The sequence below is a fragment of the Narcine bancroftii genome, chromosome 8, assembly GCF_036971445.1.
Source record: "Narcine bancroftii isolate sNarBan1 chromosome 8, sNarBan1.hap1, whole genome shotgun sequence".
In the NCBI taxonomy this organism is placed as follows: domain Eukaryota; kingdom Metazoa; phylum Chordata; class Chondrichthyes; order Torpediniformes; family Narcinidae; genus Narcine; species Narcine bancroftii.
Genome location: NC_091476.1, coordinates 30,548,641 through 30,570,093, shown reverse-complemented (window position 1 = coordinate 30,570,093; position 21,453 = coordinate 30,548,641). Strand labels below are relative to the sequence as shown.

The 21,453-nt window shown below is 38.7% G+C and overlaps 1 long non-coding RNA gene across 24 annotated transcripts in view; it reads left to right on the top strand.

The window, feature by feature from the left end:
• LOC138740571 (uncharacterized) overlaps positions 1 to 21,453 on the top strand; it is a 589,788-nt gene that overhangs the window by 9,845 nt on the left and 558,490 nt on the right. For 23 of the 24 annotated variants that reach the window (XR_011343011.1, XR_011343022.1, XR_011343026.1 and 20 more), the window contains one exon: positions 2,709 to 2,856. This is a non-coding gene — a long non-coding RNA (uncharacterized lncRNA). Of the gene's footprint in view, positions 1 to 2,708; positions 2,857 to 7,542; positions 7,800 to 21,453 lie in introns of those variants that run through there. The other variant, XR_011343025.1, reaches the window with a different exon arrangement.

Genomic DNA, 21,453 nt, shown 5'->3' with positions numbered 1-21,453 from the left:
CTCTCATTCTTCTGAACTCGAGTGATTACAATCCTAGACGATTTAATCTTTCATCATAAGTCAACCCCTTCATCCCAGGGATCAACCTAGTAAACCTAGGCTAACAAATCTTCTTGCAGTCAACATGAAACCATGGCTCTTTTCCATTTATATTAATGGAAATTGTCTATCAGTAATTGTCTATTGTTAAAAAACAAGAATCAAAACGATGTCAGTCAAACAGATGAAGTTTTCAAAACATTTGTATTACCAAAAGTTCTTACCTCAGCATTAGAATGTTCATTAATGCATTTAATGTTCAGAAGTATCTTTTGAGGGAAGTTGCATTCCAGATGGTGTAACCAATGATATAACATTTCACCAAAGAAAAAGTGTGATAATTTGATGCAAAATGTTGCTTACTCCGTATAATTGCAATGACTGTTGGGACTGTGGCAATATCTGTTCCAAAATGAGATCAGATGATGACTAATTGTTTGACGTCTGGTAATTAAGCTTCAGTTTAGTCTAAAATGTAAAGCTAAAATTGATTAATAATGTACTCTATTAACTGGAGTGACTTATAAACTAAAAATTGCCAACTATACAAAGTCAGCGAGAAACCTTAATTCCCTTTATTAGTGGTATGATAGGCATTGTCATTTGAAGGAAGTGGGATGAAACTAATTCTCTCTGGTCTGTCTTGACAAGTACAAGCAACAGGATCTGAATATTTTTAGCTGCCTCTAATGTTGGAGGCAGCAGAATGTGATACCATGATCTACTTTTATTTTGTTGTCTGTCATTTATGCAAGGAAAGGAATCCCTGATCAGTTTTAAATGAAAATATTAAATTAATGCAAATTCAAGTCGAGGTTGCTTTTGATCTTTACATTCATGCCATCAATTCCTGTCTTCTGACTAATCAGTTAAAGCTATGGCTCATTTTATTTGCATGTCTGCAATGACAATAGCATATAATTTTGTCAAGCAAAGATATAGTTTACACTTAGGTTTTGAGTTGTCTCTTCAAATAATATAATAAAATCTTTTGAAAATGCCTGAGTGCTCCACTTTCTTTCAAAAAAATATACTGCAAATTTTGCTGAGAATTCACTGAGAAGAAGGACTCTTTAGGATCTTGAAGATTATTGTGAGGTGAAATCTGCAGCTCACACATTGAATGGATCTTACAATGGGACAAGATTCCTTCACATCAATCTAATTGCAGGAGGGGACCATTATAAGGGCAGTTCATCCTAATTTGACACAGGGAACACATCAAGTAAGATATTTGTTAGGCTTATTTTATCAGAGAAGCAAGAAGAAAACTGATAGATTCCAAAAAGCACTGCAAGTAACAATTTTGTGAGGGTGTTACAGAAATGAAACCCTCCCCACCATCGTCTATCTGCAATTTTTGTTGCATCAAGAAAGTTTATATTAAAAGACTGATCCCACCACAGGGTTGTGCACTTAGTTCCCTGCTTTACTCACCTACAACTGTGTGGCTCAGTAAAACAATAACACCAACTACAAATTTGCTGTTGATACCACTGTAGGTGATGAGTCAGCATATAGGATGGAGAATGAAAACTTGGCTAAATGGTGCACCAACAACAACCTTGCACTTAATTTCACCAAAACTAAGGAGCTGATTGTTGACTTCAGGAAAGGAAAACCAGAGGTAGATCATTGGTAGATCAAAGATGGGTGAGCAAATTTAGGTTCTTGGGAGTCACAATCTCGGAGGATTGTTCCTGGACCCAAAACACCAATGCCATTGTGAAGAAAGCATGTCAGCACCTCTACTTCCTCAGGGTTTCTGGAGGTTTGGTGTGACACCAGAAACCCTGGCAAATTTCTACAGATATGTGGTGGAAAGTGTGCTGACCGGATGCACGACGGTCTGGTATGGAAACACTAATACCCCTGAGTGAATAGTCCTCTAGAAGGTAGTGGACACAGCCCAGGACATCATGGGCAAAAACCTTTTCACTATTGAGTACATCTACAGGGAATGCTGCTGTCAGAGAGCAAGGGCAATCATCAAAGACCCTTACCACTCTGCGCATGCACTGTTCTTGTTGCTGCCATCAGAAAAGAGGTACAAATGCCACAAGACTTGGACCACTAGGGTCAGGAACAGCTGCTGCCCCTCCACCATTAAATTCCTCAACAACAAACTCAATCAGAGACTCATTTAAGGATTCTACACTATGTACATTTTTTTTTTTGCACTGCCAATTAGTGGTAATTCTGCTGCACCCACAGGACAAAGGAATCTCAGGGTTGTATGTGATGTCACTTATGTACTCTGACAATAAGCTTGAAATTTGAAATCTGATAAAAGATGATACACCCACACTGTTTATCTACTTCCCTCTGCACTCTGTCCTCGTAACACTATACTGTACACTGCACTTATGTTTTATTATTATTCTACCTGATGTAATTAAGTGTGGGTTGATGACTGGATAGCACACAAAATGAAGCTTACCACTGTATATTGATACACTTTATAATAAATTAAATTCAGAATTTATTGTACATTTAATTAAATTCAGAATTAATGGTTAAGATGCATTCCATTTAGTTACAGTAGATTATTAACTCTCCATATATTACTGTACAAAAGTTGCATAGATTGCTCTATTTCTTGTGACATTAGGGCATATCCTTGACCTCAGTCCCACATTTTCTGTCTGTTCTCCCCATGTTTACTCCAGGTAATGCTGAAGTCTGAGAATGCTTCAGAAACTTCTCTGATATCACCCCTGCTGCACTTCAAGACTCCCATTGGATCTCAGGAGTGTGATGTCAACTTCCACCAATCTATCAGCTCTCAAGATGAGATATCTGCTCACTTTGCTTGAAGTAAGTAATTCCTGTTTAATTACTGTCGTTCTACTTCATCATTTGGAAGAAACAACTGCCTGCAGCACAGTGAGCAGATACTTTGAGTTAATTCAGTAAATTTTATTTGCATTGACGGGATTGAATTGTTTTATTCTCCTGTGTGCTGAAATGGACTAAAAAGCTTTGGTTCGTGTATTATCCAGGGAGGTGAACTCAAATGAGGTAGCACAATTATAAACAAATGAAAAAAATAAAACAACAAATATAAAGATGTGGAGAATAGTACTTCAACAGATCAAATAGTGCAGAGTATAGAAGATATTGCAAGGACATAACATATTTTTCCAGTGTTAGATCCATTTAAGAGTCTGATATCAACAGAAAAGAAATTGTCTTTAAAAGAAGAAATTTTCAAGCACATGTACTTCTGTCCGACAGAAGGTGGGGGTCGGGGACAGGAGAAGAGAGTCTGACCAAGGTGTGGTGAGCTATTTAATATGTTAGCAGCTTTCCTGAGACAGCAGGAAGTATAGACAGAGTGAATGGAGGGGAGATTAGTTTTCATGATGGCCTGAGCTGTGGTTACCACCCACTGTAGTCAATGGTGTATCTAGGTAAAATAGCATCTATATGGCAAGCACTTAAATTGTGCATCCCCCATTCAAAAATTACACATAAAGTGGACAGTTGGTTAATTTTCACATACTATTAAGCTGACGCTAACCACTACACCAACCGTGCCACCTGATATATCTTTGTAAATTTCACACATTGCGTTGTAATTTATTAGAAGTGAACCAGTGGATTCACTTCCACCTGGTCTCCTAGGCTGAAATTAAGTAAGGAAAGGCCGCCCCCACTTTCTCGCTCTCCCCTCTTCTTGCTTCTCCCTCTTCTCACTTCTCCCTCCTCTCACTTCTCCCTCCTCTCACTCCCCCCACTCACTAGCAGAACCCTTGATTGCGAACCATGCCACACCACGTTTAGGTCTGTTATTTCCAGACGCTGAGGCGTAAGATGCTCCAGGCTCCAGCTCGTGTTGAAGCGACCCAAGCCTTGTGTTTATTACCTGCCGTTCCCAGTTGGAAGCTGGAGCTTTTGCAGGCAAAAATGGCCACCTTCCTTACCCATAACCCTCCATGCAGCTGGAACCGATCTGTGTTTCCCTGGCACTGGCAGAGTGGTTCCAGCTGCATGGAGGATTATGGGTAACAAAGCTGGCCATTGATCCATTTACTCGTGCCCAGGTTTATGTGAATATTCAATTTAAAAATTAAAAATTGAAGACAGAATCCTTAGAATTCTAAAATTCAATTTTTTTTTCTTTTCAATTCAATATTCTTATCTCCAATGAACACACTTTGATTAGGAATGCATTTTAACAATCTATTCACTCACAAGATGACCCGTGCCTGTGCGTGCGTGTGAAAATACATTTTTTTAAATTGCTGGTGCAAATTTAGATAACTACTTGTTGTTATAGAAAGCCTTTTTATAGCAACTGGTAGCTCCTATGAAAATCAGCTGCTGGCGCTCACACTCAGAAACACTGGAAATGCAAGCGTAGACAGTGGAGGAAGTGAGACCCACTCACCCAGCATCATGAGCCGCAGCATGTGTGAGAGGATTGTGAGGGTGAACTCTCTTCACTGGAGTGGCTGGTGAGTGAGAGTTGATGGTTGACCTGTGTAATTTTGACAAACCTAAGTGTTTTTTTTTGCTTTGCAAAATAATCTAATGTCAAATATAAAGTTTAATTGATTCGAAAATTTAAATGAAACTCCAAATGCTCTGCAGCAGGTTAGAATACCTGTAATCTTCGTGCCTTTTGGCATATTTTCTTTTTTTATTGGGTACACTGAGCAAAAGCACATACAAAGTATCTCAAGAAAAGGCTTTACACTGCAATAAGTATGATGTAAGCATTAGTTGTAAGCTTGACAAATCCAGATTGCCCTGTTGTTTGAGGACAATCAGCGACAAAATAGTCCTTTTCATTTTAAGTGGGTTCAGTCTTAAACAATAAACCTTTTAACATTTCAATGTGAATTGAATCACGTTTGTTCCCATGTTCTTTCGGATGTGTCTTTTCATGGGAAAACAAAAACAGAAAAAAGAAATGTTCAGATCAGAGTGAGGTCCACAGAGGGGACTTGCTAAAATCCCACATAAAACTGAAGCTGATCGGTCCCTACACATCATCCAATCTGTGACCACCAAGGAAATTTCTCCCTACCACTTCTCCCTTTCAAACCTTGGTACTCGGTGACTTAATAAGGAGTTCTCCAAGGTAACTTACTGGAGGTAGGAATCGGTGGGGGCAGATGGAGCATTAGGCTGCAGCGCTGTCACTCTCGGCAGTGTTCGCCTGGTTGTAGTGATGTTTCTGCTTCTCCTGTGCTCCTCGGCCATCCACCTTTCCAGGGCTTGGGAGAGGGCAGGGACACCAGAGACAAGTCCATCTGATAGCTCATCTCTGGCACCCCTGACCTCTCCCAAGCACAGGCACGAGGAGCACAGAAGCACTAAGAGAAGCGGCAAATCACCGGTTCAAGACAAATAAAGTATAAATTCATACAAACATAAATCTGTATGAAATTTGGATTGGGAGTTTGGCTTAGCACTGTGACAATTATTTGTAATCTAACATTATTAACATGTGCTTGCTGATCTATTCATGGCTAGAATTAGCTTTACATTGAGACAAGATGATAAGCTTTGTGGGTCTCTTAATCACCAGTTTACAAATCACTTAAAATTGTTAACACAGACACTGGCTTGATTTCCATCAAAAACCAAAATATGAGAGTGTCATTAAAGAACAACAGACCCATACCTCAAAGTTCTCTTGTCAGATGGAGATTCTTTGTGGGGCTTGGGAGTTCGATATTGGGCAAGCGAGGTGAGGAGCCCAGTGGAGCCCTGGGCATGTGCCATGGCTGCCATATCCTAGATAGGTCTATGCCTGTAGTTTTTTTTATTAATTAACTGTACAGCACAGTAACAGGCCCTTATGGCCCACAAGCCTGTGCCACCCAATTACATCCAATTGACCTACACCCCCCAGTATATTTTGAAGGGTGAAAGGAAACAAGAACCCCCAGGGAAAACCCAAATAGACATGGGAGAAAATATAAACTCTTTGCAGACAGCATGGGATTTGAACCCCAGTTCCGATCGCTTGTGCTGTATCTGCGTTGCACTAACTGCTATGCTAACCATGTTGGCCATTGTTTCTTGCATTTATGAGCAAGGCAGTTCCTGTAACAAGCTGTAATGTATCTGGGCAGGATACTTTCTGTTGTGCACATGTAAAATTTGGTAAGTCAAGGATATGTTGAATTTCCTCAGGTTTTTGACAAAGTTCAAACTTTGGCATGTATTCTCGGTTGTAAATTCAACATGGTTGGAGCAGGACACATTGATGGTGATATGTACTCTGAAGAACTTGAATCTCTCTATCATTTTTTTTTTTAAATTTAGACAAACAGCATGGTAACAGGCCATTTCAGTCCTTGAGCCCATGCCACCCAATTAACCTACAAGACCCAGTATGTTTCAATCAGTGGAAGGAAACCAGAGCCCCCAGGGAAAATCCACCTGACATGAGGAAAATGTAGACATTTCTTAGAGACAGAGTGGAATTTGAACCTGGTCCTGATTGCTGGTGCTCTAATGGCATTGTGCTAACCATTATCCTAACCATCCTTCCCCAAACATCATCTCTAACTCAACACCATTGATACATACATGAATGTGTGCTCTGAAGTGGTTAGTTGCCAATTGTTTAATTGTGTCTGATAGAATTTTTAGTGTTTTAATATTTGCAAACCATTTCAATAAATTAATTAATACTATTTTTTAGTTTCTACCAGTTCCTGGGTCAATTTGAGTGCTTGAGAACCCTTGTGAACCATGAACTTTTTCTTGGAGAAATTTCAATGATTAATTGCTCATCAATTTTGTGCCAATATTGACAACTGGTGAATGTAGTTTTAGGGGGTAAAGGTGAGGTTGGGGAACAGCCTTACCATTGTCAGAGGCATCCTGTGAGTGCAAATCTTCAATGATGCTGGGAGAGAACCACTACAGTAATGTAATGTACTGGATATCTCCAATGTTGTGTGTGGTGTTGGATATTTTCAACAGAGACCTGTATTGGATTAGACATCTTCAATGCAGGATTTTGCACTGGATATCTCTGTTGCACAGGGAACTGGCTGTCCATTGAAGCGTCATAGTGGAAGAAAATAGTATGACCAGTGATCTTGGAAACTATAGGTGGAGTTCTATCGAGAGAACTGCTGGCTGTCAGCCATCATCCATGAAAACATCTTACACATTTGCTCAAGTGTGGCTTATTACAGAGGTGTGATGTGGAGTGACCTGAGTTACATGTGATTGTGTGCTCTATTACGGAATTCACCCTGAATAGATCAAGAAGCTCCTGAAGGGAGGAAAAGGCCTGGATACCTTTGTTGCTGTCCCTCAGGGAAGGCCAGTGTATTAATAACCCCCAGCTTAACAGATGCTGAGCAATCAATGATTATCAGCGCATACTGGAGACAGGGATTCCAGAGAGGGGAGAGAAACAGGTGGGGTTGGGAGTCTGCAGAAACTCAGTGGGCTGTTTTGCCTCCTCCAATGTTGTAATATGTAATAATGTTATTTAAGGCTTACATGCTTTGTCTTTTAAATCAAAAGCCTGAAAGAATGCTTTGCATCTATACTCTTCATGAATAGTTTGTCGTAATCCAATAATCATCGGAGAACATTTGATGGGAATATTCAAATACTGAATGAAATAAAAGGAACCTGGAACTATGGAGTGTCACACTTCAGAAACAGCAACAACATCCGATGCATGAGGAAAGGATCTTTGAAAATTAGGAGTTGCCCGCTCAAGTCTAAGATAAAAATGTTTTTATTTCTTCTTGAAATTAAACATGAAATTCTGCAGATGATATGTTTGTAGTAACAACAAAAAAAAAAATGCTGGAGGAACTCATTAGGCCTCACAGTGTCTCAGTAGGCCTCACAGTGTCTCAGTAGGCCTCACGGTGTCCATAGGAGATAAAATATATAACAAAAATTTTGGGGTTGTTTTTCTTTGAAGGGATATGTTTCAAACCTCTCTTCCTCAAAGAGTAGTAGACTTTTTTTTTCAAGCATTTGATGCTTAATAAGTGAGCGAGGTGAGCAGGCAGGAATGTGAAGTTGAGTTTTCAGTCAAAGCAACCATGATCTTTTTGATCTTTATGCTGGATCAGAGGTGTTCAATGACCTGCTCTTTATCCTTTCACTCATGCACATAGGTACCTTCATGAAAAAAATCCAGACTTGTTGGTTTCCAAAAGTTCACACAATTTATTCTGATGTGAGGCAAAACCTCTGTTGAGCCCTTTTAGAAAAAAAGCTTCACAACTTCTTGAGCTATTCGATTCAACTGAGCTCACAAAAGATTCTAAATCTCTGATTTAGACAATAACGGAACCAAAATTTTCTCCTTTGAAGACATTTACTCTTCTTTGTTTGAAGAGGTATTTTCCCCCAAAAATTGGTGTGTTTCTAATTTCATGACACTTGAATTGGGTCCTTAACCTGGTTGGTGGAATATGCTCCTTATCATCTGCCTGATAAATTCTAAATAATATGATAATTAAAACCAAGTATCTTCATTTAAATTTGAGGAAAGACCAACCATGTTAATGTAATTAATCTTTGTTATCCAATTAGCAATGGTAATTTTGTAATTCTGTAAAAATAGAAACTGGATCATCTAATGCACAAAAGGGTAATGTTCCATGGTGTATTTTCTTAGCAAATATCAGAAATTCTGCCCATTTATCCACCACCAAAATATTTGTGATAATCCATCTGTTTTATGAAGTTCCTGCAGGAAGGAAAATCTGATGCCCTTACCCAATCAAATTGCCTGACCATAGGTGAACTTTGATGTCCTAAGCTGGAGAATGCAATCAATTCAACTGCTTATTTAGGAAAGTCCAGAAATATCTATATTCTGTTAAAAAGATTCTCATAATCTTAGTCACACAGAAGCATTAAATATGGAAAAAGAAATGAGCCAAAGTGGACCATTCATCTCTTCAAGCCTGCTCAATACTATATTTCTGTGAAGATACAAGAAGTTGCAGATGCTGGAGTCTGGAGCAAAAAGTAATCTGCTATAGGAGCTCAGCCACTTGAGTATCATCGCTGGGAGAAAACAAATGATTTTTGTATCAAGCTGGAACCCTTCACCTGGACAATGAAAGCTTATGACCTGAAACGTTAACAGTTCTTCTACTCCCACTGATGCTGCATGGCCCACTGAGTTTGAACTCAGCCCTCACCCACATCTCCTCCATTTCCCACTCATCTGCCCTGGTCCCCTCTGCCCCCAGATGCAACAAACATAGAATTCCCCCTCATCCTCACCTACCACCCCACCAGCCTCTGCATCCAAATCATCATTTGTCGGAAGTTCCGGCATTTACTACAGGATCCCACCACCAGACACATTTTTTTCTCTCTCCTGTCCTCTTGGCCTTCTGCAGGGACTGCTCCCTCCATGATTCCCTTGTGCACTCATCCCTCCTCACCCATCACACCCCCAGCACCTTCCTCTGTGCCCATAGGAGGTGCAACGCGCCCACACCTCCTCCCTCGCTACAGACCGGGCCACAAACAGGATTTTCATTTGAAGGACCACTTCACGTACATCCAGAGGACTTATTTACTGCATCCGGTGCACCCTTTGTGGCATTCTCTACATTAGAGTGACCAGTTGCAGACTGGGAGATCACTTCGCTGAGCACCTCTGCTCCATTTGCAGCCACAGTGGCCAACCATTTTAATTCTGGATCACACTGCCGCATTCACACGTCTGTTTTTCTTTCCGCTTCCCCTTTCCTGTCTTTCCAGTTCTTTCACCCACTGAGCCCAGCCATTCCAGCTCCCCCTCGCCCTCATTGCAGCTATTCCCCTTCCTCCTTTCTCTATCATCTCCTGCCTTTGCCACCCTATCTTCCCCCATCCTACACTTTTGTTCGGATGCTTGCTGGCATTTTTCTCCTACTTTGATGAAGGGCTCAACCGGGACACGTCAGTTATTTATCTTTGCCTTTGCTACATAAAGGAGACTGTTTTACCTGCTGAGTTTCTCTACCACTTTGTGTTTTTTACTTCAACCTCGGTGTCCACAGAATTTTGTGATTTATTTCTTGTCCAGGAGGATTATTTGCTACAACATATTTCCATGCTCTTCCTATTCCCTCGATGCCTTTTCAGTTGAACAATCCATCTTTTTCAATATACTCAACCTTCTCAAGAATTTATGCTTCCAAAACAAAGATGTATTTCCTAAGTGGTAGTTTTAGAGTTTGTGTTGCTGCAACCAATTCTCCATAGGCTTTGTGTAGCTCAAATTTAGTTGCCTTTGGATGTTTTTTTTTCTTCCCTTTTTGCATTTACTTAAGGTGGTTTAGTTGTCCTGCAATGGCCTCATCAAACACACAAAACTGGAATGGAATCAAATCATCTTCAATCCTGAGGGATTGCTTCATAAAAACTTTCTACAGTATGGATTCCAGGCCTTTTTATAACTGCAGTTAGTCATACACAAAGCTCTTGGCTGCTGTCGATCATAAACAATGCCCCACGGTTTGTGTACCTCCTGTTACATTTGATCCACTTGATATTTGAAATGTATTCTTCATTTTATATTCTAGCCCTAATTTTAAGCAAAACATTACATTAGTCTTTCTGATGTCTTCAAAATTTAGGCATTAATTGTGTTAGAATTTAAACACGAAAGTTTGCACACACTGTAGTTGATGTAAAACCGTGGTTGATGTTCGTATTTTACTTCCAAATTCTGATTTTGACCCAATTCTAATCAATAAATGTAACCTGCAATCTGATGTACACTCTTATATTACACATCCTTGCTGTTTAACTACTAATGTACATCACTGGCAACTTCACTATTCTGTTGACCCACTAAACACAGGTCGAACCACATAATCAAGTTCGCTGATGACATGACCATGGTGGGCCAGATTAGTAAGAAGGACAAGTCAGTGTACAAGTCACTAACGGACTGGTGCAGAGCCAACAACCCTGTATCTGAATGTTAAAAAAAAAGATAGTTGTCACCTTCAGAAGGGCCTGGGGGGACCTTGCTCCGCTGACCATTGATGGCTCCACCATTGAGATCATCAAGAGAATCAAGTTCCTTGGAGGGTACTTGGTGGAGAATCTCACCTTATCCCTTAACACCAGCTACATAGCCAAGAAAGCCCAGCAGCGCCTCTACTTCCTGCAAATGCTGAGGAAAGTTCATCTTTTACCCTCCATCCTCACTATATTTTACAAAAGATGTATCTAAAGCATCCTGTGCAAATGGATCACCGCCTGGTTGGGTAGCTGTACCTCCTTGGACCGCAAGACCTGCAGAGGAACGTGAAGTCAGTGGTAAAGATCATTGGGGCTCTCTTCCTATCATGAAAGCCATTTACAACACGCCATGCAGGTGAAAGGTAATAAACATTGTGAAGCCCTCCACACACTCCAAGTAAATTGTTCACCCTTCTGCCATCTGGTAGGAGGTACTGCAGCACAAGGGCCCATACATCCAGATTGGGCAACAGTTTCCCCCATGCGATCAGACTCCTGAATTCCCACAATATATAAGCATAGAGTACTTAGGTACCAGGGACTCTTACAGTATACATATTAATATTTAATATTTTATGTATTTAACTTCTATTTTGACCTAACATATATTTTGGTGTATAATTTGAGACATGAAACCCTAAAAAAAATTTAAAAGGTGGGGGTTGATTTATACGCTGGATATACTTTTGAGACCTTAAAATTACCAAAAAAAAACAGATTGATGTCGACTCGGCATACAAGTCGATGCTGGAAGAACCTTGTCACCATTCCTTGACACTTCCCCAATGCTGGGCGCCACCATAATCATCCGACCTGGGACCCTGTGGTTGCCGTCACCGCTCTTGCCTAGTAGGCTGAGATACCTTCTCCTCATGGGAGCACGATATCACTGCTCAAGCTCCATGGGCCCACACCGCTGCTGCCTGGTAGACTGAGGTTTCTGCTACTACCGGGAGCACGATGTCACCGCTCCAGCTCCATGAGCCATCATGGCTCCTGTCCGGTAGGCAGAGTTTTTTTTTAACTTTTTTCACAGTTTTGTGACGTGATTGGGGTGTTTTAAAAAATGTTGGGTTATTCCTGGGAGGCCCGGGCAGCCCAAAAAATGGCAGTCAACAAAATGTTAAAATGAGGCTAAGAAAAAGGGGGGTTCGATCTATCTGCCTGGCAACATATGCCAAAATATGTTATATTTATGTAATATGCTCCATGGTCCTGGAGAAATTCTGTCTCATCTTTACTGTGCAAGTATGGAATGAAGGTGATTTGACTTGACTTGAATATATGGCTATTTTTTCATACGTTTTCTGGAAATTGAATAATTAATGCCAAGACATATCTTTGCAGGACAAATGCATCAGCTTTAGTTTATTCACTTAAATGTGATTGTTCATTGAATGCACTTTGAAACATGCTAAATGGGCAGTGCAATTAGTGTAGTGGTTGGTGCAGCACAAGCAAACTGAGTCAGGGGTTTGAATCCCGCGCAGTCTGTAAGGAATTTGTACATTCCCATCATGTCTACATGGGTTTCCTCTGGGTGCTCCAGTTTCCTCCCACTGTTCAAAATGTATGTAAGTTGTAGGTCAATTGGATGTCATTAGTCAGCACCGGCTCGTGGGCTGAAAGGGCCCGTTACCGTACTCTATGCCTAAATTTAAATTTTAAAAATTAAGTATCTTTATCCAAACTTTCCACATCTTTCTTTCGCTTACTTCTTTAGTTACATTCAATTGAATTCTTTAAACATTACCTTTTCAATTCAGAATCATGTTGGCTATCTTTAATCAGCTCAAATTTCTTGAAATGCTTGATTCAATGATAGGGCTATAATTTCCTGGTTTCTGTCTGTCATTTTCCTTAAATAATGGAATTACATTTCCATTTCATCAACTTAAATGTCACTTCCAGAAAAGAATGTGCTTTGAAAGTGAACAGTTAAAACATTTCATTATCCTTCCCTATTTTCTTTCAAACTATGTCATGAAAAATATCAGATCCCAGGATCTGTCAATTAAAAAAAAGTTAGGTTCCATTTCTGAATGTTGTTTTCTGGCTTCAGTTAATATCAACGAGTTCTGATTGATTTATTAACATTTTAATGGAATATCCCCTTCCTTGGTGTGAAGTTAAACACAAAAGTAGTTGATCAATGATCTTTCTTTGGCTTGGCTTCGCGGACGAAGATTTATGGATATCAATGATAATAAAGGCATAAAATACATGTGATAACACTTCTCGAGAGAGTGAGAAAGTAATAGTTTAGGTCCATGACCTTCCATCAGAACTGGAAAAATGACAAAACGTGTACTTTATCTTGAGGAGAGAAAGCAGTAGAGAGAACATAAGACTAGTCTGTGATTTCAGATTTATTGTCAGAGTACATACATGACATTAGATACAACTCTGAGATTCCTTTTCCTGTGGGCAAGGCAGAATGACCATTTAGTGGAAACAAAAATCCTCAACACAATGTACACATGTAAATATATAAGAAAATGTAAACAACTGACTGTGCAATGCAGAGAGAAAAATATAAACAATAAAGTGCAAAAGCATGAGTCCTAAAGTGAATCCATGAGTTAGTTGGTCGTTGAGGAGTCTGATGGTGGAGAGATGCAGCTGTTCCTGAACTTGGTGGTCCGAGTCTTGTGGCACCTAGACCTTTTCTTATGACTACAGCAAGAACAGGGTGTTTGCTGGTTGGGGTGGATCCTTGATGATTGCTGCTTTCCTTTTTTTTTCACACTATGAACCATATCAACCAAAATATGAACAAATGTTTCTCATTAAATTTACCAGTGGTCTTTTCTCCCCCTTTTTTCGCCTTTCCCTCCCTCCCCTCTACCCACCCCCTCCAAAACCCATAACTATTCAACATTTACAATGCAATAAAGCATAAAACAATATCTTCACGTAAAGAAAAATAAACAAGAAAAATGTGTCATCTATTTATTACACACTGAATCTAGTTGTTTTGTCCTTATCATTTTCATTCTCATTTTAGGGGATGGAGGTCGTAGGCAAACTCTCTCTGATATGTTCCATGTACGGTTCCCAAATTTGTTCAACCATTGTGACTTTATTTTTTAAATTAAATGTTATTTTTTCCAATGGAATACATTTATTCATTTCTTTGTACCATTGTTGTATACTCAGGCTCTCTTCCATTTTCCAAGTTGACATTATACATTTTTTTGCTATCGCTAAGGCTATCATAATGAATTTTTTTTTTGCACTTTATCCAATTTGAGGCCTAATTCTCTACTTCTTATGTTACTTAAAAAAAAATCTGTTTTTTTTGTAATTTTATTTAGAATCTGATTTAATTCTTCCCAAAACGTATTTACTTTCGTACATGCCCAAGTTGCATGTAATGTTGTTCCCATTTCCTTCTTACAGCGAAAACATCTATCCGATAATGTTGAGTCCCATTTTTAAAAATGTTTCAGGAGTAATATGTACCCTGTGTAACCAATTATACTGTATCATGTGTAACCTTGTGTTTATTTTATTCTTCATAGTTCTAGAACATAACTTTTTCCATACATCATTTTTTATCTTTATGTTTAGATCCTTTTCCCACTTCTGCTTAAGTTTATAATTTATTTCATTTTCCTTATCTTGCAGCTTAATGTACATGTTGGTTATAAATCTTTTAATTATCATTGTGTCTGTAATCATGTATTCAAAGCTGCTTCCTTCAGATAATCTCAGTCTGTTTCCCAATTTATCCTTTAAATAAGCTTTCAATTAATGATATGCAAACATTGTACCATGAGTTATTCCATATTTGTACTTCAACTGTTCAAATGTTAATAAATTATTTCCCAAAAAAAAACAATTTTCTATTCTTTTGATTCCTTTTCTCTCCCACTCTCTAAAGGAAAGACTGTCTATTGTAAAAGGGATTAGCGGATTTTGCGTCAATAGTAATTTTGGTATTTTATCATTTGTTTTTTTGCTTTCTAAATGGATCTTCTTCCATGTATTAAGTAAATGATGCAGTACTGGTGAGTTTTTATATTGCACCAGTCCAGTCTGGTTTTTCCCTTGTCTGATAAAAATCTGATAAATACCTTAATTGTGCGGCTCTATAATAATTTCTAAAATTTGGTAACTGCAAACCACCTTGATTATGCCTCTCTGCTAATTTATCTAACGCTACCCTTGGATTCCTCCCTTTCTACAAGAATTTCCTTATTAATCTCTATAGTTCCTTAAAGAATTTTTCTATTAAAGGAATTGGTAATGTTTGAAATAAGTATTGTATCCTTGGGAAAACGTTCATTTTAATGCAGTTTGCCCTCCCTATCAATGTTAGCGGTAATTCTTTCCAATGTTCTAAGTCTTCCTGTAATTCTTTATTAGTGGCTGTTAATTTAGTTTCTACAAATGGCTTAAGTTATTATCCAACCTGATCCCTAGGTATCGGATTGCTTGTGCTTGCCATTTAAACGGTGATTATTTTTTAAATTCTGTATAGTCTGCGTTACTCATTGGCACCACTTCACTTTTATTTGTGTTGATCTTGTACCCCCACATTTCTCCATATTCCTTCAATTTCTTATGTAATTCTTTTACTGATACCTCTGGTTCTGTTAGGTATACTAATAAGCTGATTTTATACTCCTTCTCCTTTATTTTTATCCCTTTTATTTTATTTTCTATTCTTATCAGTTCTGCCAAAGGTTCTATTGCTAAGGCAAACAATGAGGGAGATAGTGGACATTCCTATCTAGTTGACCTACTTAATTTAACGTTACTCAATACATATCCATTTACCTTCGCCAATGGTCCATTATACAATGCTTTAATCTAATTTATATATTTTTCTGGTAGATTGAACTTCTGTAATAGTTTAAATAAGTAGTTCCACTCTACTTTGTCAAAGGTTTTTTCTGCATCTAGAGCAACAGCCACTGTTGGTTTCTTATTTCCTTGAACTCTGTGGATTAGATTAATAAGTTTTCAGACATTGTCCACTGATCGTCTTTTCTTAATAAATCCAGTTTGATCTTGTTTTACTATTTTAGGTACACAATCGGCCAATCTGTTTGCTAATAATTTTGCTATTATCTTATAGTCTGAGTTAAGCAGAGATATTGGTCTATATGATGCTGGTGTTAATGAATCCTTCCCCGTCTTTGGTATTACTGTAATTCTTGCTGTCTTCCATGAATCTGGCAAGTTTTATGTTTCTTCTATCTGGTTCATTACTTCCAGGAGTGGAGGAATTAATAACTCTTTAAATGTTTTATAGAATTCTATTGGAAATCCATCCTCTCCTGGTGTTTTATTGTTCAGCAGCTTTTTTAATATATCCTGTATTTCCTCTATTTCAAATGGTTTTATTAGTTTGTTTTGTTCCTCTTCTTGCAATTTCAGCAGTTCAATTTTAGCTAAAAATTCCTCTATTTTGTCATCTTTCCCCTCATTCTCAGTTTGATACAATTGTTCATAAAATTCCTTAAAAGTTTCAATAATCTCTATTGGATTATATGTAATTTGTTTGTCCTTTTTCCTTGATGCCGTATCGTTCTTTTAGCTTGTTCTGTTTTAAGTTGCCAGGCTAATATTTTGTGTGTTTTTTCTCCCAGTTCATAATACTTTTGTTTTGTTTTCATTATATTCTTCTCCACCTTGTATGTTTATAATGTTTTGTATTTAATTTTTTTGTCTGCCAATTCTCTCCTTTTCGTTATATCATCCCTTTTTACTAATTCCTTTTCTGTACTTACTATCTCCCTTTCCAGCTGCTCTATTTCCCAATTGTAATCCTTTTTCATCTTAGTCACATAATTTATTATCTGCCCTCTAATGAAGGCTTTCATTGCGTCCCATAATATAAATTTGTCTTTCACTGATCCTGTGTTTATTTCAAAATATGTTTTAATTTGGCATTCAATAAACTCCCTAAATTCCTGTCTTTTAAGTAGCATGGAGTTTAACCTCCATCTATATGTTCTTGGTGGGATGTCCTCCAGTTCTATTGCTAATAATAGGGGTGAATGATCTGATAGTAGTCTAGCTTTATACTCAGTTTTTCTGACTCTCCCTTGAATATGGGCTGACAACAAAAACATATCAATCCTTGAGTAAATTTTGTGCCTACTTGAATAACATGAAAATTCCTTCTCTCTTGGGTGCTGCCTCCTCCATAAATCCATAAGTTTCATTTCCTTCATTGATTTAACCATAAATTTGATTACTTTATTCTTTTTACTTGTCTTTTGTCCAGTTTTATCCAACATTGGGTCTAAATTGAGGTTAAAATCCCCTCCTATCAATATATTTCCTTGTGTGTCTGCAATCTTCAAAAAAAAATCCTGCTTAAACTTTTGATCCTCCTTGTTAGGTGCATATATATTGAGCAAATTCTAAAATTCTGAGTATATCTGACACTTTATCATTGCATACCTCCCTGCCGGATCTATTATTTCCTCTTCTATTTTGATTGGTACATTTTTGTTAACTAGTATGGCTACACCTCTAGCTTTTGAATTATAGGATGCTGCTGTTACCTGCCCTACCCGGTCTCTCTTTAATTTGTTATGTTCCGCTTCAGTTAGATGCATTTCCTGCACAAATGCTATATCTATATTTTCCTTCTTCAATAAATTTAGTAGCCTCTTCCTTTTAATTTGGTTATGTATCCCATTAATGTTTATAGTCATATAGTTCAACATGGCTATCTTATATCTTGCATACACCTCTTTTCCACCTCTTCACCACCTCCATCCCCTTTTTCCCTATTTTCATCTCTTAGTTTTCTCTTATTACACTTAATGTATGACAACATATTTAAAACAAAGTATTCCCGTAGTTCCCACATCCACTAATACCTTAACCCCAAAAGTTCCCCCTCTCTCTGAGTTGCCCCATAGCCCTTGCCAGGCAACCACAACTCCCCTTTTCATTTGGATTGCTTTTACATCTTTATATATATTTTATTGCCGTTCTTCATTCTTGTTACATCTCTTTATCTGTTCTCCTCTCCTGCAAGCGTTTTGCGAAATCTTGCACTTTCCCTGGATCTGAGAACAGTCTGTTTCACTCCTTGGGTATAAATATTTTAAGTACGGCTGGATGTTTTAATGTGAATTTGTAACCATTTTTCCATAAAATCGATTTCGCTGTATTAAACTCCTTCCTCCTCTTTAAGAGTTCAAAACTTATGTCTGGGTAAAAAAATATTTTTTGGCCCTTGTATTCCAATGGTTTATTATCTTCTCTAACTTTATTCTTTGCCTGTTCCGATATATTTTCTCTTGTCGTGTATCTCAAAAATTTTACTAAGAATGATCTTGGTTTTTGATGTGCCTGTGGTTTCGGAGCTAGTGCTCTGTCTGCCCTTTCTATTTCCATTCCTTCCTGCATTTCTGTCATTCCCAAGACCTTTTTTGAAGATTGCAGACACACAAGGAAATATATTGATAGGAGGGGATTTTAACCTCAATTTAGACCCAATGTTGGATAAAACTTGACAAAAGACAAGTAAAAAGAATAAAGTAATCAAATTTATGGTTAAATCAATGAAGAAAATGAAACTTATGGATTTATGGAGGAGGCAGCACCCAAGAGAGAAGGAATTTTCATGTTATTCAAGTAGGCACAAAATTTACTCAAGGATTGATATGTTTTTGTTGTCAGCCCATATTCAAGGGAGAGTCAGAAAAACTGAGTATAAAGCTAGACTACTATCAGATCATTCACCCCTATTATTAGCAATAGAACTGGAGGACATCCCACCAAGAACATATAGATGGAGGTTAAACTCCATGCTACTTAAAAGACAGGAATTTAGGGAGTTTATTGAATGCCATCCTTTTATAAATTCCTTCATATCTGTGCCTTCTTCACCCTCCTTCAGGCCCACTATTTTTATGTTGTTTCACCTACTATAATTTTCCAACATATCAATTTTCTGAGATAACAACTCTTGTGTCTCTTTAATTTTTTTGTCACTTTCTTCCAATTTTTCTCTTGTCTTTTCCTTCCATTTCTACAGCCGTTTCCCGCTCTTCCACATTTTCTACTCTTTTCCCTATTTCTGTCATTACCAGTTCTAACCTTTGCATTTTATCTTCTGTTCTTTTCATTTTCCTTTTAATTGCATTAAACTCTAATGACAACCATTCTTTTAATTATCTCTTTTGTTCCTCAAAAAAGACTTTATCTATATTCCGTTTATCAGTTTTACCTTTTATTTCTCTTTGTCCATCAGTTTTATCTTCTATTTCTCTTGGTCTTCTTCTTCCTCTTCTTCTGTGTCTGTATCTGTGTTTGTGTCTTCTTCTCTTCTTTGTCTCTGTGTCTCTTCTGTTTTTTCCTGATGAGCTGCTTGTATCTCTTTGTCAGGCCTCTTCTTGCTGTACCTCTTGTTGCTGGTCCTCCCCGCCTGGGCTGCTCGCCTGTTATGCTTCCTGACATTGATCTTCTTGTTGGTCATCCTTCCGTCTGTCTCCCTCGTCTTTTTCTTCGCTCCCTCTTCTGCTGGCTTCCTCGTCCTCCAGCTGAGTGCCCTGGTGTTGGGTGTTCCTCAGCTGTTCTGCTGGATTCCTCGTCCTCCAGCTGAGCGCCCTGGTGTTGGGTGTTCCTCAGCTGTTCTGCTGAGCCCCCCTCCCGCCGGTGTCCTCTTTCTCCTTTGATTGCACATTTTTGTTTGGCTTCGAGAGCCATTTTTTTAGTGCACTGGCTAGTGGGTCGCGACTCTGCAGGGCAGGTACTGACCTCGAGGGTCAGGCACTCCTCGCCACCACAGCATCCTGTTCCTTCATGCAGGTAAGGCCTTCTTCTATCTTCTCCAGCGACTTTTCTACTTCTTTTTTTCCAGTTGCTTTTATTTTCTCCTTCTTGGGAGCCATCTTCTTTCTCTTCTCTGTATCTTTATCTTCTATTTCTTATATTTTATTTTTGTTATGCTTTTCTTTTTCCTAACTTTTTTCCTATTTTTCTGGAGAGGGCTAGTTTTCCCAACCGGCCAATACTCCATCACGTGACTCCTGATGATTGCTACTTCTCTGTGACAGCATTGTTCCCTGTAGATTTTCTCAATGATGGGAAGGGTTTTTCTGTTATGTCCTGGGCTGTCTCCACTACCTTTTGGTGGGATTTACACTTGAGGGTATTGGTGACTTCATACCAGACTGTGATGCAGCCAGTCAGTACACTTTCCACCACACATCCGTAGACATTTGGCAGTGTTTCCACTGAAAGCTAAAGAAACAACAATTCCCCACTTTCCTTACCATGTTACAGTCATTGAAAATCACTGACAAATTCAATAAATGCTGTATAAATAAATAGTATCTGTATTGACCAATTCTATTGTTGGGACATCAGCCAATAATATTAACAGAATTTTTTCTTTATATGTGGTATAAAAGTGGTTGATAAGTCAGCATATGGGGGGGGAATTGGAAACTTGGCTGAATGGTGTACTAACAGCAACTTCATATTCAATGTTCTCCTGGTTTCCCCCTCCTGAAGTCCATATTGGTTCCTTAGTTTTGCTAATGTTGAGTGCAAGGTTGTTGTCACCACTCATCTAGCTGATATATCTCACTCCTGAACACTTCCTCATTGCCATCTGTGATTCTGCTGATGGTATTTGGAAATTTATAGATATCATTTGAATTGTGACTAGCCACACAGTAATGGATGTATTGCAAGCAGAGCAGTGGGCTAAGCTCACATCCTTGACGTGCGCCTGTGTTGATGGTTGGCGACAGGGATAAAATGTTACCAATTTGCACTGACTATGGTCTTCTGATGAGAAGATCAAGGTCCAATTGCAGAGGGGGGTGCAGAGCCCCAGGTTTTGGAGCTTTGGTGTTGAAAGCTCAGGCATAATCGAGGAAAAGCAGCCTGATGTACATGTTGCTGTTGTCTAGGTGATCCAGGGCTGAGTATAGAGCCAGTGAGATTGTCTCTGCTATGGAGCGATGGTGATGGGAGGCAAATTGCAGTGGGTCCAGATCTTTACTGGGTACAAGTTAATTCTGGCCATGACCAACCTCTCAAAGCCGTTCATCACAGTAGATGTGAGTGTTGCTGGATGATAGTTATTGATGGTCTTTTTGGACACTGGTATGACTTGAAGCAAGTGAGAACCTCCAACTGTGGTAGTGAGTGATTGTAAATGTCTGTGAACACTCCAGCTAGTTGGTTGTCACAGATTTTCAGAACAACATCAGGGCCTGATGCCTTTCGACGATTCATCTTCTTGAAGGATGCTCTGACAATGGCTTTAGAGACCATTGAATTCTCTGCACGTGAGTATAAAAGATGGTCAGCTCATTGGGTAGTGAAGCTTCACAGACATTTATTATGTTAGGCTTTGCCTTGTGGGATGTAATTGCCTGCAAGCCCTGCCATAGATGACTCTATTTCTATCTTCCCTTAGCATTGCATCTTTGCTGTTAACATAGCCTT